Here is a 16576-nt window from a genome sequence, read left to right on the forward strand (position 1 = left end):
CAGGAGGAATTAGCTAGTCCTGCGTAGGAGCTCTCACACTGCATAGCTGGTCAAAAAGAAATGCATCACATAAAACACAAATAGCAGTGTATTTTCGGCAACCATTGATTAATTTCTAGTAGGTGCGGTGCATATAGCGTGTCCATGGACTGATATTTTTATTCTTGAAGAAAATATATTTTTGCAGTTATAAGGGATGACAACTTGTTCTACATCAGAAGTGGATGTACTAATTAAGTCTCATTTAATTATTGGAAATAGAAGGTCGATGCAAAGGCAATGTCGGTTTCCCTATGTGCCGCTATAGTTTTCAAAAGCACGCGCGTGACCATTTGGTATGAGGACATGGATGTGTGAGAGTAAGTCTCGGAGCGTTCTTTTTGCCTTTTCACTTGAACGTGGGGAAGAAACAACGCTGCGGAACTGCAAGCAGCACATTTAATGTAATGTCGCCAGCATGCAAGTTTTACAGCGATTTCATATTTCAGCAAAATATTTATAAGCTGTAAAAATAGGTGCAAGGGTACCATACAATGAAGTAGCTTGTACCGTAACTTTTCTTGGCGTGGGTGCTTGGCATTAAGAGTGACCTGCTAATAAACGTACTTCGCTTGGTTTTCTTCAGTTCTGACATCTAGTAACCAGATTTTGCACTGTATATCCACGCGAATAAAAAAGAATTTCTGTGAGAAAATTTCATGGTTTTTAAGACCTTGAAAATGGCATTCTTAGGTTCCAGGGTATTCAAAAACCAGTGAAAACAAAGTGCTTGAAGTATTATGTCTAGATGCATCTCTTGCAGCTTTTGCACGGCAAATCGTTGTCTAGGAAGGTGCGCAATCATGGAATGGAACTACTGACACTTCTACTGACTCAAGTTAGTCATCCGAGAGAAAATAGTTTTTTTCTTGCAAACAAACAAACAATTTCTTCTCATTCATATGTAGCTTATTTGCAGAAATGCATTTCGAGAGTCTGTCCAGTACCTGTTTTCTGCATTTATCAGAACGTAGGCTCACAAGGAAAACCACAGGCAAGTTCCCATTTCACGATTCTACAGTTCTGAGGCTGGAACACACACAAACACATACAGAAGGACAAACACAACACATCCACACGGTACGGGAATCAGGCTTTTCCGTCGATCGTCACTTTTCAACTCTACAATTTCACAACCAAGGCAGCCCTGCAGGAGAATGGCGATGTTCGCGACAATGTTCATAATATAGCAGGTGTCCACCATAGCTGGAACCAACACCGGGAACTCATTTGGTGACACGACACGAATTCAGAGTTCGAGATACTCAAATTTGACAGGCGAGCAGCAGAACAAAGCATGAACTGCACTGTCAACAGAATCATGATAGCCGGCGGTGAATACAGTAAACGATTCGTCCAGACTCGGTACTCTCGTTCCCAGCCTTCCCAGCCCACCGCAAAAAGCCTCACCCTGCGGGGAACTATTTTGAGACGCGGGAGCCAAAAGCCTTCGCTGCTCTGAGGCTGTCGTGCCTGTCGACCAATCAGAGACGATTGAATCTGAAGCGTTTGTATCGCAAAAGTTGACTTTTACGGCTTTATCTTTACGCCGTGGATATTTTCGTGATTTATTTCGAGGAGTTTAGTCTCGAAGTTTATTTTGCGAAGTGTAAACCAGAGTAATCCCACGGTATCATAATAGAATTACGTAGTCTGTGTATCGTCTGCGGACCGTAGCTGCTTTCCTTGCTGCACCCTTAGAACTCGCATCTAGTCAATTTGCCGTCCAGAAAGCTATCACAGGCGCCAACATACAAATTAAATCCGGCAATCACCCGATATCTGGAAACTCCCATGCTGGTTCCCACAGTTATACATCACGTCTTATTCTTTATCTGAAAGCTCCCGGGCGTCTTATCGGTGTTGTTGTCAGGTGGGGGCGCGAAAAGGGAATTGTTCGCCTCAGATCTGTCCTCCTCTCCCTGCACAAATCTTACTCTTCGCGTACTCACGCACCACCCTGTAAACTTGGCTTCCTTGTGTAGTCCTCTGCTATCAGGTCAAGCCGGGTTTCAGAGGGGGTGTCCCAGAATGTTGCTCTTATTTCACTACATTGAATTGACCTCCTTGACCTCCACAATTCCAATACGTCTCCCTGTGCGAACTCTTCGTAACAGCGTTCTTTCTGATTTTAGATTTTGCCAGACTTTCTCGCCACTGCCACGTATGCTTGCTTCCTATATGAAATGTTCTACGCATGTTGATTTTTTAACGTTAATGCGTCCATTTCTTATCAATCAGTTGACTTGTGCACCATTAATAAGGCTGCCGCTGTTCATGGGCACATCAAATAAAAGTTTAGTTCGAGTAAGCACCCATGTTGGTGCAAACTGGCTGTAATGAACCAATACACCTCGATTACACTTATATTACACACCATGCTAAATTCTGGAATTCGCATATCAGTGAGAAAGGGGGTATACCGCGGAATGAGTAGTAAGTACTGACCAGGTTTATCCGGAAACGCACATCTTCGTCTAAACATGATTAATTAATCAATTTGAGCTAATTGGGACCCCCACAGTAATCAGCACCCTCCAGGGAGTCACCACACTAATTAGGGAGCGTCTAACTCGTGTCCAGACCAGCTGTGCGTTTCCGGATAATCGTGGTCACAAAAAAAATAGATAGAGATAGCCGTGAAGAAAGCGGTCCGGAACGGCCGTTGACCATCGCTGGGCGACGGAGCACAGAGGCAGGTTGCAAAGCATCGCAGCTATGACCACCAGTTCCGGACATTCTGTGACGTCATCATGGCATGTCTGGGCAAGTTAGGACAGCTCTGTACATACAAGGAGAAAAACACTCATAATACAGAGGGTGGGAAACCAAGAGCAAATATGCTAAACATCAATAGCTATCAACAAAAATAATTAGTTACCCAACAAATGAGCGTACTACAACAGCAGTCACGGGGAGCGCAGAACGGTGCGACTGCTCCATCCGACAGCCAGGCAGACAACTGACTCGTAATGGTATTTTCTCCTGCATAAGGTCCCGTAGCTGCACCCCATGGCGTGTACTTGCTCAACTAATTTCATGACAAAATTATTAAGAATCACGCCAGCGCTACCCCAGTTCGCAAGGCAGAAGATGATAGAAAATGGCGGGAATGCCCGGACAATAGCAACCAGCGCCCGATGTGCACGGACATGAAAATCATAAAAAGGGGGGACAAAGTTATCACGTGCGAAAGAATTAGTTACACAACAAATCAGCCCACCACAACAGGAGTCACGGGGAGCACAGAACGATGCGACTGCTCCATCCAACAGTCAGGACAGAACTGACTCATAATGCTTTTTTCTCTATTTCTTTATCTATAAAGTTACACACGAGCAGCCCCGCAGGCGGTTATTTTCTCAACTAATTTCATGGCAAAATTATTAAGAATCACGTCAGCGCTACTCTCGTTCCCAAGGCAGCTTTTGCGGAAGATAGAAAGTGGCATGGATGCCCTTACAGGTACAACAGCAACCAGCGGCACGGGCACGACATGCACGGGCACGACATGCACGGGCATGAAAATCGCAAACAAAGCAGCGACAAAGTTGACGAAAGAATTAGTTACGCAACACATCAGGCACGAAGAGGACAGAACGACACTTCCATTCATGCATCTGCAGTCATGCATCTGTCCCTCTCGCGGTTGATTTCTGAAGTAATTTAATCGCAAAATTATTACGAATTGTTCTAGCACTACTCCCATTCAGGGCAGCACTATCGACATCGTAAAGACAAGAATGTTCCTTGTCAAAAAAGAAAAATACAAAGCTAGATGCATCAACAGAGGAAAGCATGCATGTCGGGGCATGTCAGGAGCGCTATTACGCGAGGACAAATCACATGACTGCTGGGCAACAGAGGAAAGCAAACACAGAGAAAAGCTTGAACAGAGTGAAAAGACACTCACCATCATCGGACACATACACTACATTCCCTCATTGTTAATCTGCTCGTCACAAAATCCACCGGCATCGTCGAACACCATTCACCAGTGACGAACTACACATCCAAACCCCATCAGAGGCAAACGGAGCCCCACCGAAACTACACTCTTCGAGTAACGGCCAACGCAATTGCTAGTAACAGAATTAACGCGTCCACACCCGCCAATGTGATTCATGAGAATGAGAGAATGAGAATGAGAGAAGTGATTCATTGCGCACTCTGTAGACCTTTTTCATTGGTCGTGACGTCATCCTATTGTCTCAGGGCTACACTGTTTTTTTCCACTAATGTCCAACCCATTTCCTCTGGACAAGGTCCACCTGAAACAATAGAGTTGCGGTATGACGTCATCATGCACCTGCGTGGCTCAAGGACGCGTACGTTCTAGACAGGGTACCTGTTATTTATTGAATAAAGTCTCACACCTGTCCCTCTTGCGTAGATGGGTAGAAATCCAGCGAACCGGTAGAGATGTAGGAAGGGAGTTGCCTCAGGGCAGAAGCCGCCCATATTTCGAACAGAGACTGTTCTTCTTCTGCAACTCCCTTCCTGTCCCCCTTGCGGTTACTCTCTGAACTAAATGAATCGCAAAATTATTAAGAATCGTTCTAGCTCTACTCCCATTCAAGGCAGCACTATCGACATCGTCAAGAATATTCCTTGTACAAAAAAACTACATGTAGAAGGAAAGCATGTCAGAACAGGTCTGGGCATGTCAGCGCACGTTTGTGGGACAACAAGGAGAAAAAAAGCGAAAAGAAACACTTGAACAAAGCAGAAAACCAGCATCACACTATTTCTAAGCACACGCACTGCTCTTATTCAAAAACAGTGCTCATCGTAAATCCGTCCAGGACAATACACACCATTTTACTATTGCTACACTTCTTTCCAGTAACAGTCAATGCATTGCTACAGAAACCTGAAACACTGTGTGACGTCATCACATCCTGTCTGAAGAAGACAGCGGCAAAGACAAACACTCCTATTATTTATTGAATCGCAAGGTTATTTCCTTTGTCAGACTCTTAATGATGTTCACTTTTACAATAAAATTCAACAAAAAAAGCACTGTGCATGAATCTTGATCCTAGTGAATTTCACCCCAAAGGCTCATCATGGTCATTATAATCGCAACACCAGTAAACTACCACTGCTCTTATAAAATAATAAGTGAGACCACTCAACATCATCACCAGGCTTATGTAATACATGACAGTTTCTATGCTCGTATACTGGTTGTCTGAGGCTACACCTGTGAGCAAAAAGGCGCTAAAGCCTGGGGGCAAAGTTCCATTCGCGCACGCCAAGGCACAAGACAGAACGCCTTTACGGGAACAGATATATGATGTGATTGTATTCCCACTATATTAATGATTTTCTATCTTGCATGGCAGTTTAGAAAAACTACTACAAAACTATAATTTTAGGAAGGAGTTGCCTCAGGACAGAAGCCGCCGATATTTCGAACAGAGACTGTTCTTCTTCTGGGCACCGTCCTCATCATTGGCATGGTATTTAAAGTGTTAGGTGTGACGTGTTTAAAGGTTCATGCGAATTGTGGGTCAACAGCCCGGAGGGAAGAAAGGTTCCATACGGGGTTTTACGGCCGGAGTGAATGGCTGCTTTGTTAGAGTGTGGAGGGGATTATGTGAACGTAGTGATCTAGGCTACAGACCGGTTACAGAAAAATGGAAGGTTCACGAACACGTGGACGAAACGGGACAACAGGCAAGAATTGGCAAGCATAGCGAAAGATAAGGAGGTTAGTGATTACGTGGGGAAAAATTCCAGTACCAGCAACGGTTTATATATATATATATTTGTAATGCAAAGTTGTGGCATGCAATAAAGAAAGTAGAAAGCAGTGGTCATGGCAGAACATAACAGATGATAATGGAGGTAGAAGGGAAAAGCATATTTTATTTGTGAAGTGTTTCTAGGGTGCCTTGTGATTTGTTGATACCGGACGGGTGAAGAGCGTTGAACTTGTATATGAGATAAGACTCCCTATCACGTCTGTCACGTGTGGATCTAAACCCGGTTTCTAGAATATATAGTTTAATGCTGTCAAAATTGTGACCAGGAACATTAAAGTGTTCGGCGACTGCTTTGGGGAGTTTGTTGGACGTGTCGGTTCTGTGTCCGGTAAGGCGGTTGTTCATTTGTTGGCCGGTTTCACCAATGTATTGCATAGAGCAGTTGCCGCATTCAATGCAGTATACGACATTGGAGCTTTTGCATGTGAATGCGTGGTTAACGGGGTGGGTGTAATTGCTCGCAGTGCTTTTGATGGAGTTAGCGTGTTGAACGTGCTTGCATGTTTTGCAGCGCGGGAGGTTGCAGGGTCGTGTTCCCGTGTACGGGGAGCTTGTTTTGCTGATTTTGGCATTGACCAAGGAGTCTGCCAGGTTTTTTGCGCGTCGGTATGTCACCTGTATGGGATTTGTCAATATATTGCTAAGTCGGTCACTGCTTTGGAGGAGGGGCTCGTGCTTCTGTAGAATGGCTTTGATGTTTGGAAGTGCGTTGGAATATCTTGTGATGAAGCTTATTTGGCACGCGTCAGGATTTTTTCGGTTTTCCAGAACCTCGTCTCGATCGAGTGTGAGTGCCTTGCGACGGAATTCGGTTAGGAGGGAGTCTGGATAGTCCCTTTGGGCAAGTGTACTGCAGAGTTCGTCAAGCTTCTCAGCGTAATCTGTGTCGTTTGAACAAACTCTGCGTAGTCTTACACTCTGCCCATTAGGAATTCCAACCTTACAGTGACGCGGGTGGTGACTCTTGAAGTGAAGGTATTGTTGTTTGTCAGTTGGCTTTTTGTACAGGGTTGTGATGAGGTTGCCGTTGTCTAGTGATATTGTGGTGTCGAGGAAGTTAATTAAGTGAGTTGACTGTTGTGATGTGAACTTTATGTTGCTATGCGCGGTGTTCAGTAGATCTATGAACTTTTGAAATTCATGTTCCCCGTGTTCCCATATTATCAGTATATCATCGATGTATCGAAGGTACACCGTGGGTTTCAATGAGAGGGCGCTGAGAACTCTGTACATTTTTCTAAGTACAGTTTTCTAAGAACCCCATGAAGATATTTGCGTATGTGGGTGCAACAGGTGTGCCCATACTTGTACCGTGTACTTGTAGGTAGTGTTCGCCATTGAACTCGAAGTAGTTCAGTTTAAGGACCAAGTCCATTAGAGCGAGTATGGTTTCCGTGTCTTTTCTGGTGTTTGTTGTAGAAAGGGTATTGCAGAGGGCTGTGATTCCGTCGTTGTGTGGGATGTTAGTATACAGTGATGTCACATCCAGCGTGGCTAGTATTGTGTCCCTACCAAATGTACGAGTGTTGTTTATATCTCTGATTATTCTGAGGAGGTGGGGTGTGTCTTGTACATGCGATGGCAGTGTTGTCGGAATATGGTTTAAATAGTGGTCCAGGAATTTCGAGAGTCTTTCTGTTGGTGTGTTGTTATTAGATACAATTGGCCTGCCGGGGATGTCAGCCGTATAGAGCTCGTTGGCGTGTACCTTGTGGATTTGGGGCAGTAAATAGAAACGACCTGCGCCTGTGTTTGATGGGGTGAGATATCTGAGGTCATCACGTGTGATGAGCTTTCGTTCGTGGAGGTCCTGTATGGTATGGGTTATTAGCGCCGTGTACTCCTTTGTTGGGTCATGGTCCAGTTTGAGGTAGTGTTGCGTATTGTTGAGTTGCCTATGAGCTTCAGAAATATATTTATCTGTGGGCCAGATGACGATACTCCCACCCTTATCTGCGGGCTTGATAATGATATCATCTCTGTCAGCTAGCGCTTTGATGATGTCACGCTGTGTTTTAGTGAGGTTGTGACCACGCGAGCTTTGGGAAATACCGCGAAGGATGTCGTTGCTTACTTGTTTAATGTACAGGTCTAATGCGGGTTCTCGGCCGTGATTTGGTGTCCAGGTTGATGGTCGTCGGAGGTCGTTGTTGTTTTCTTGTGTTGTATGAGCGAAGAATTCTCTAAGGCGTAGCCGTCTCGCAAAGTCTGATATGTCTTTGTGGATTTCGTATTCGTTAACAGAATTGAGTGTAGGGCAGAATGTTAACCCCCTAGAGAGGACTTGTAGTTCGTCGCTGGTTAGTGAGCGTGATATATCTATTACGGTGCTTGCGTCAGCGTTTTCTCGGGGTGACTCAGCGATGTTGCGGAGAGTTGTGGTTGTGGTGCTGAAAATTATTTGTTCGGCTGCTGCGTGTGTCGTGTTAGTGGGTCCGGTATCCGTGTCGTTGTTGGAATTAGGTTTTCCGAGTTTTGAGTGTTCCTTGTTAGCTAGCTCGCGGTTGAGTTGTTGAATGTGTAGTTCGAGAGTGTTTGCCTCCGTGTCGGTGAGACTGATATTGTTCATATGGGCCTGGATCGTAGCGGGTTGCGCGTGGCACTGTTTCTTTAATATTTCTAGAAACGTACGGGCTGTGTTGTTAAGGGCTGATGCCCACTCTAGCTCTAGTTCAGGTGTCAGTTTTCCTAATGCAGGAACTGTTTTAGGGGTGAGGCCTTTAGGTACTGTGTTGTGAGCCAGGTGGTGGGTGTAGATCCGTAGATGATGTAGGTATCGGCTACGTTTCTCCATGAGTTTTCGCATTCGTAGAAAGTTCGTTGACTGCATGGTAGGCTGGTGATTAGATAGTCAACGGTGTTTTCTGCGTGATGTGCGCGTGCGTCGTGTCTGTGGGGTCGGTGGCTGTGGGGTCAGTGGCTGTGGAGACTCGCTGTGTTCCTCGATGTCATCTGTCTGTGTTTGCGTGCTTGTGGTTTTCCGTGTCACAGTTTGCGTGAACTTTGTGTGCGTGCGGGTTGTGTTCGGAGTGTTGTCGTTTGCCGCGTGTGTATGCGTGGGTGCAGTGGTCGTTGTGGTCCCCTTTGATGCCATCGTGTGTTCTGGCGTGTTTGCGGTGCTGGCACTTAAAGGGTAAGCTGGTTGAGGATGTTGTGTTTGAGCGTTTGTCAGTGCAGGACGGCATCTATGGACCATTAGGTGTTTGATGTTGTGTGCCATAGCTCGTACGCCTGCGTGGTTTGGGTGGATGCCGTCCCGAGCGAGATGTGCTTCAGCGTGGTATTCGAAAGCTCCGTGTGTGATAACCATAACGTTGGTGTGTACCTGACGCATGTGGATGAGGTGGTTGTTGACAGCGTGCGCCTTCCTGTCGAACTCGTGTAGCCATGTGTCCTGGTATATGTATGCTCAGTGTTTGTTCTGTCTTCGGGGAAGTATCGTTGTCAGTACCATTTCAGCGCCTGGTCTGTTGTTTGTGATGAAGGAAACTAGTGCTTCGAATTCCTGGATGACATGTTGTGCTGTCGACCGTGCGATGTCGTTGGTCCCTACGTGGAGTATGAAGTGCGTGATGTTCGGTGGGGCGGCGGTTACATGTGTCATGATGTCTCGTATTTTTGCGCCGCTTGAAAAGTGTATGTGAGGTCCGTGTTCTCCGTGTGGGATGTGTTCGTGTATGTACTTGTAATAGCTATCCCCTAGGAGTGCGACATGTGAGAAAGAGAGGACGGGTTGCTTACCTCCTGAGGCCATCGGATCGTCAGTAGCGAACGTAGATGGGTAGAAATCCAGCGAACCGGTAGAATGTAGGAAGGAGTTGCCTCAGGACAGAAGCCGCCGATATTTCGAACAGAGACTGTTCTTCTTCTGGGCACCGTCCTCATCATTGGCATGGTATTTAAAGGGTTAGGTGTGACGTGTTTAAAGGTTCATGCGAATTGTGGGTCAACAGCCCGGAGGGAAGAAAGGTTCCGTACGGGGTTTTACGGCCGGAGTGAATGGCTGCTTTGTTGGGCTGCTGTGTGGAGGGGATTATGTGAACGTAGTGATCTAGGCTACAGACCGGTTACAGAAAAATGGAAGGTTCACGAACACGTGGACGAAACGGGACAACAGGCAAGAATTGGCAAGCATAGCGAAAGATAAGGAGGTTAGTGATTACGTGGGGAAAAATTCCAGTACCAGCAACGGTTTTTCTTTTTTTATATATATATATATTTGTAATGCAAAGTTGTGGCATGCAATAAAGAAAGCAGAAAGCAGTGGCCATGCAGAACATAACAGCTGATAATGGAGGTAGAAGGGAAAAGCATATTTTATTTGTGAAGTGTTTCTAGGGTGCCTTGTGATTTGTTGATACCGGACGGGTGAAGAGCGTTGAACTTGTTTATGAGATAAGACTCCCTATCACGTCTGTAACGTGTGGATCTAAACCCGGTTTCTAGAATATATAGTTTGACCAGGAACGTCAAAGTGTTCGGCGACTGCTTTGGGGAGTTTGTTGGACGTGTCGGTTCTGTGTCCGGTAAGGCGGTTGTTCATTTGTTGGCCGGTTTCACCAATGTATTGCATAGAGCAGTCACCGCATTCAATGCAGTACATGACATTGGAGCTTGTGCATGTTTTAACGGGGTGGGTGTAATTGCTCGCAGTGCTTTTGATGAAGTTTTGCAGCGCGGGAGGTTGCAGGGTCGTGTTCCCGTGTACGGGGTGCTCGTTTTGCTGATTTTGGCATTGACCAAAGAGTCTGCCAGGTTCCTACATCTCTACCGGTTCGCTGGATTTCTACCCATCTACGTTCGCTACTGACGATCCGATGGCCTCAGGAGGTAAGCAACCCGACCTCTCTTTCTCACATGTCGCACTCCTAGGGGATAGCTGTTACAAGTACATACACGAACACATCCCGCACGAAGAACACGGACGATATCCTTACCTGCGCACACATCAGTTGGGGCCGTGGCGGCTGCTAATTAAAGAAAGGATGCATTTTACCTTAGGTACCACCACAGACATGCACCAATGTATAGTCCACAGCAGTAGTCAAAGCATCTCTACGGTGCATGCATTAGCCGTCGTGATGTCTACACGACAGTATATGCCTTTCCCTGTTCTACGTCTATGACGATGGAAACTGCCGGACTGTACCTGGGGATGAGAGGGATGGCACGAACACTGCACGATACCGCACGTGCAGAAAAGCTAATATAGCAGCAGTATGACGCGGTGGCAAGCGTAGTACAGTGGACGTAGTGTAATCTGGAGCTTTATTCAGTGACTGGGGGCATTGGAGGAACAGAACAATTTCCACGAGGGTTGCTGTAATACGCTCGGGAACGTCTTATTGTTGAGGTTGACGGGATCTGTACTAGGCTCCACTGAACTGTTCCTATTATTGCACATTCAATTATATCGCAAAGAATTATATCAGACACAAAGAATTATATCACAAATCCCGATAAACGACGCCAAAAACGACGCCACAGTGCAGCTTCTGGGGAGGAGATTTTCGGTGCGCATCGGTAGTACAGGACGGGACCCTGCTCGGTTCAGGCTAATCCCAGCATAAGCACGAAACAGTATCGTTTCGGCGACTGGGGGGTGATTGCATTTATAGTGTCTAGGCGTTTGCTATTGGAGGTCCTTGTGGGAGGGCTTATGGCTTTACATATTCTCATTCGAATGTCGCATGGGTCTTTATAAGGAGTTTATATATGGACGTTATATGTCATTAGGAACTTTTGTTGCAGGCTTCATGCTATGGTTACGTGGCTGGCAGATGCACGGAACAAAGTTCAGTCAGCCAGCATTGCACGTAATGTGTCATATGCGTCCGCTCCCTATTGTTCATTTGTAACCAATTGACACTAAAACCGTGAACCTACTGTATAGCTTGTGAGCATAGCTTAATAGCTTAACGCGAAACCTCCCGGGTGTTCGTTTTTATGGAAACAGAGCGGACTACAGGGCGACTACCGCCCTAAAATAATCTCCAGTTGGGGGCATAAGGAAAGTGATGTGAGTGATGTGTCATTGAATCATCTTCCATATACAGTGAACCCTCGTTATTATGACCATGGTCGTTCCCGAAAATGTTGGTCGTAACGCGGAATTGTCATTAACGGGGGAGATCTGAAGAGGTTTCACTGCAGTGTTCCCCAGGAGTATATGGTCGTAAAGCGCGTATGTCAGATTATCGGGAGTCATTAACGAGGGTTCACTGTACGCTCTTCTAAGGGGTATCGATGTGCCTTGCCGTAGCACACATACTTACGAGAGATATGGTTAAGGGCGGTAGTTACGATCAGGATGCCTGGAATTGTAAAGGAAAGAATATTAATTCGTTGAATAAAAAAAAACTATACATATCGCATAGACTGCATTGAACTTGTTCTGAACGACCGAGAAACACCTCCTCTTCAGACTCAGCAACAAGCTTAAAAGCTAAAAATGTAAGGGTGGGATAAAAGACTACACTTCCCCTACACTCTGGGTCCAGGGTATACTCTGAGTAACGGCTACCTGTTACTCCCTTCTGCGTGTACTTTCCTGTCCGAATATACCGTTAGCAGACGGGGAGTGGAAGCAACCCGGATGTAGGTTGTTCGGAACAGCCATGCTCTCACAGTAGTATCTGGCGCCGGAAGGCTAGCTTCGACGGTAAGCTCCGTAGCTTATTTAGTGGCTCTAACTTCGGCCTTCCTGCTGCTAATGCGTGTTTGTGTATGCAACCTCAAGAACTGCGTGATGTCCACCCATACGTTTAGCTTGTCGCAACGTAGCACTGCTTCGCTGTTCAATTGAAAGGCACGTCTGTTGAATCGTTAGAAAAAACGTTTTAGAAACTTGCATCGTCTGCGACGTATTTTGTGATGATCGCGACATTACATAAAGCATGTACTGTGCTGATAGTTGCAGTTTTATTCACAGGGGAAGATGGCATTGTTTATATCCAAACTACAGTGAGTCTACGAAAATGGCGTAGTGGGTGAAAAGTAATTCATATATGTTTCTTCTATGTACGCAGTTCGGTTCATGCGAGTTCAGTGCATTATCTATAAGTATGTAATATCCTGCTTCTAGTATTCACAGGTTTCCTTTAACAGCTACGCGCTTGAGCAACGACGGTTTTACCTATCCCAAAAATTGAAACGGGACGCTGTTTCGAAAGGGTCACACTAGTTCTGTTCATGATCTCAGTGGCGCCAAGCCGCTACTTCGCGAGCCGAGCTATCACAAAGAACGCGCAAAATCCGCCATGTGGAGCAATTTTTCCTGAATACACCGTGCATAGAAATCTCGATGTTCCTTGTTGGGGCCCACCAATATGACCCACCGAACTTTTTCGGCGAGTCAAATTGCTCAACATGGCGGATTTTGCGCGTTCTTTGTGAAAGGTCGGATCGCCAATTAGCGACTCGGCGCGACTGAGATCATGAACACAACTAGTGTGATCCTTCCGAAACAGCGTCCAGTTTCAATTTTTTGGATAGCGCCCACTTAGACGCACCATGGTTTTAATCCCCGGCGCAGGAATTCGAAGCCCCCTGGCGACGGTTCTGTGGGGACCCCGGGCGAAATACTTCGCACGGATTATGTTCACGTGGACGACGACAACAATTTATTTCGTGGAAAACGGAGATGGTCGAGCGCCATCATCGGGACGTTTGAGCTGGAATGACATTTGAACTAGAATTAATGTTACATCTAAATAAACAAAATCACTTATTCAACTTACTGCCACGTGAAGTGCAATCCCAATCCACTAGGTGTAGTGACGTGTAGTGACAGCCTTCATGAGTATTACTATGCTCCTCTCAAGGTGATACTCCTTTCACGAGTGTTACTCCTCTCAAGGTCTAACTGGATTCCCTAACGAGAGTATCCGTTCACTCTTGGAGGAGAGTAACGGTACGCTCATAAGGGAATGATATATGCGGGAAGGGTGTACTCCCAAAAACTGAGTTGGGATCTCTAAGGATTCCCGAAACAACCTTCGGTGTTTGTAGCTTTCCCACGCAAGCACGGCAGTAATTGAAGCGAGGCTGTCAACCTTTACAATCCTGTAAGTGATTCACCAGTATCGAGGACCTAGCCATTCTTTCAACGTTAGCTGCATGTTCCTTAATCCGTTCATTAAGGTACCGGCGCGTTCGGCCGATGTGCACAAAATCGTAATCAAGCGCCTTTTTATGTCAATTACCGCGTATCGTGTAAAAGGCATACGAGCCCTCTCTAGCGCACAGCGTGCGAATCTGACGAAAGCATACATTATGGCGCATACCTTCTCATCTCTTCCTTCTACGGTCTTACTTTATGTTGCATGGCGTGTGCAGGGTAGAGCCATAGTGACTCCACACTTATTCACCTTCACCCCGTCATCATTCTCATCACCCTCACCCTCACACCGCATCTCACATTTCGAAATTCACAGCACAAACCAATCACTCAGACAGAAACACGTAATGAATAAAACATTCTGAGCGGCGTGGTCATTTGGCGGAGTGCCTGACGTTATGCGTGAACCAGACAGTTGACAACAACACTTTCTGTGACTAAGTCAATACTCACCCAGCACACAGAGCGTAAATGCCGCTAAGAATAGCAGCCACCATGGCGTACAGCTGAAAGAAGCTTTGAGTCAGTGCATGCAATGCAATCGAATGTGTATTTGCTTTCGAACATGTACGAAGTGCACCAACTGAACCAGATGACTGCGAAGAACGAATGCACTCGATGCACTCCTCCTGGACTGTACAACAGTTACGACACCACTTGCTATAATCGTTCTTACCTCTTCTTGCTCCTCACAGGAGACCTCTCAGGCGCTGCGTGATTTGAACAGAGTTAATGCCTCTCACGCATAAACAATCCAGTATTACTTACGGGAGCCTGTGTTCCTTCCTCGGCGGTGAGGACTGAAACACAAAGGGTCGATCAAGGCACTTCGAAGAGGAATGTGGCATTGCACATGACGTATGTGTGCGTGTACTGCAGCTGAGTTAGCCGAACGTGTAAGCTCATGCATGCACTGGACATGCATGGCACCACCATCCGGAATGAATCTACATGGTTCTACCCTCTACCTGGTTCGGTGCAGCCTTAAGGCTAACCTCCATGAAGCGAATTCACACTGCAGACTGCCACGCGCGTACTGCCGCTAGTTAGTCGGCACCAGCTCCATTGCGCGAAGGTCTGCGTCGGAAGGTCTCCCTCTTATGTCACTGTTACCAGAGTACACTGAGTTGCTGGTAAAATGTACCGAAAGGCACTAAAACATGTTTCTCGGCCGAGAATGCTTATCGGCGCAGTAGACGAGGCCCTTACACTCTTACCTTCTTGCAACATATATCACCCTTTTGTCGAGTCCCCTGTGTGGAGACTCCTCACTCCCACAAGGGAGTAACATTATTCCCTATCCCCCTTTTCTATTCCCCAGTAGGGAGATAAAGCGTTTGCGAACTTTTTTTTCAGAGTAATTGGCAATGTGGCAAGAAAAAGGAGTACACCCTTTTTTAGGGACCCACAAGTAGCCGGCGCACATTTGTAGCTGCGTCGTGTTCAGCCGGAATCGCGGCCGCGGCGAACTCCTCGAGCAGGGCATCCGACGCTGAGAAGTTCGCATCTTTTTCGCTCCATGGCTGTTGGCTTTTACGTGTAACAGGCTGTACTTCAGTTTTCGCACGATATTCGTCTGGATGCATCGTACGTTGCAAGTGACTTCCCCCATGCTCCGAAACAAAGCAACCCAGCATATACTTACCACGCTCAGTTTCTGTTTCCTCGTCAGAACATTTCACTGAAAGACAACGAAATCTTCGTTAAGGGCACGTTGAACCAGAGTGTACCGTCTCACATGACGTAGATGTTACTATTACCCCCCTGCCACACGGTAAACTGAATGTCATCCGCAAATGGCGTCACTATCGAGATGCCACTCTCTTAGGAATGAACTTCACCGCATAGCAAGCTCTTAGCCAACCATAATCTCGAATGATCGAGAGGCGTACGCTTTTTTTGTGACAATTATGAACAGCATAAGTGTCGCACACAAAAAAGGCTTACGCCTCCCGTTTTCAAGAAACCACACTCTTAAAAATGAACTTCACCACGTAGCACTCTTTTAGCCAACCATCATCCCGAATGACAACGTTCTCGCTCCTGATTTGCTGAAAACGGGAGGAGGAGCCTATTTTGTGCCCATTATGCACGGCACAAAATAGGCTCCTCCTCCCGTTTTCAACAAATCAGGGGCGAGAACGTTGTCATTCGGGATGATGGTTGGCTAGGAGCGTGCTACGTGGTGAAGTTCATTTCTAAGAGTGCAGGGCAGATGAGATGACGGTTGGCTAAGAGCGTGCTATGCGGTGAAGTTCATTCCTAAGAGTGCAGGGCCGGCATTTCTAACGAAACGCGATTACACAGCGCAGAGCCGTTATGTTTAGGACGACACTCAGTTTGCCAGATATCACATGCCATGACAAGTGAAAAGCGAATACCATTCGCATGTATCCTCATCTGGTTTCACCGCGACACGATACCAATATCATTCGCCGGGAACTATATTCAGTTTGCCGTGTGACTCTGGTATTACATCGCAGCTCAGTTAGCCCAACCAGCTAAGGTTGGGTAGCTAAGCTTGGTACAGAGAAGGGGAGTAAGGGTGTTCTCTTAGCTCCGATTCAATTCGAAAGTAGTACTCCACATTCGATTCTGATTTTGTCTTATTTAGCAATACTGCAGCTTTTCATTTCGAGTCGAAGCA

The 16576-nt window shown here is 46.3% G+C and overlaps 1 long non-coding RNA gene across 2 annotated transcripts in view; it reads right to left on the reverse strand.

The window, feature by feature from the left end:
- Positions 1-882: 882 nt before the first annotated feature.
- Positions 883-16576, reverse strand: part of LOC135387294 (uncharacterized) — a 36421-nt gene continuing 20727 nt past the window's right edge. Inside the window, exons 5-11 of one of the 2 annotated variants that reach the window (XR_010421021.1) lie at positions 15575-15610; positions 14698-14729; positions 14606-14639; positions 14383-14435; positions 12086-12124; positions 10748-10780; positions 4300-4310 (exon numbers count right to left, since the gene is read on the reverse strand). This is a non-coding gene — a long non-coding RNA (uncharacterized LOC135387294). Of the gene's footprint in view, positions 2822-4299; positions 4311-10747; positions 10781-12085; positions 12125-14382; positions 14436-14605; positions 14640-14697; positions 14730-15574; positions 15611-16576 lie in introns of those variants that run through there. The other variant, XR_010421022.1, reaches the window with a different exon arrangement.

The sequence above is a fragment of the Ornithodoros turicata genome, chromosome 3 (assembly GCF_037126465.1).
Source record: "Ornithodoros turicata isolate Travis chromosome 3, ASM3712646v1, whole genome shotgun sequence".
In the NCBI taxonomy this organism is placed as follows: Eukaryota; Metazoa; Arthropoda; class Arachnida; order Ixodida; family Argasidae; genus Ornithodoros; species Ornithodoros turicata.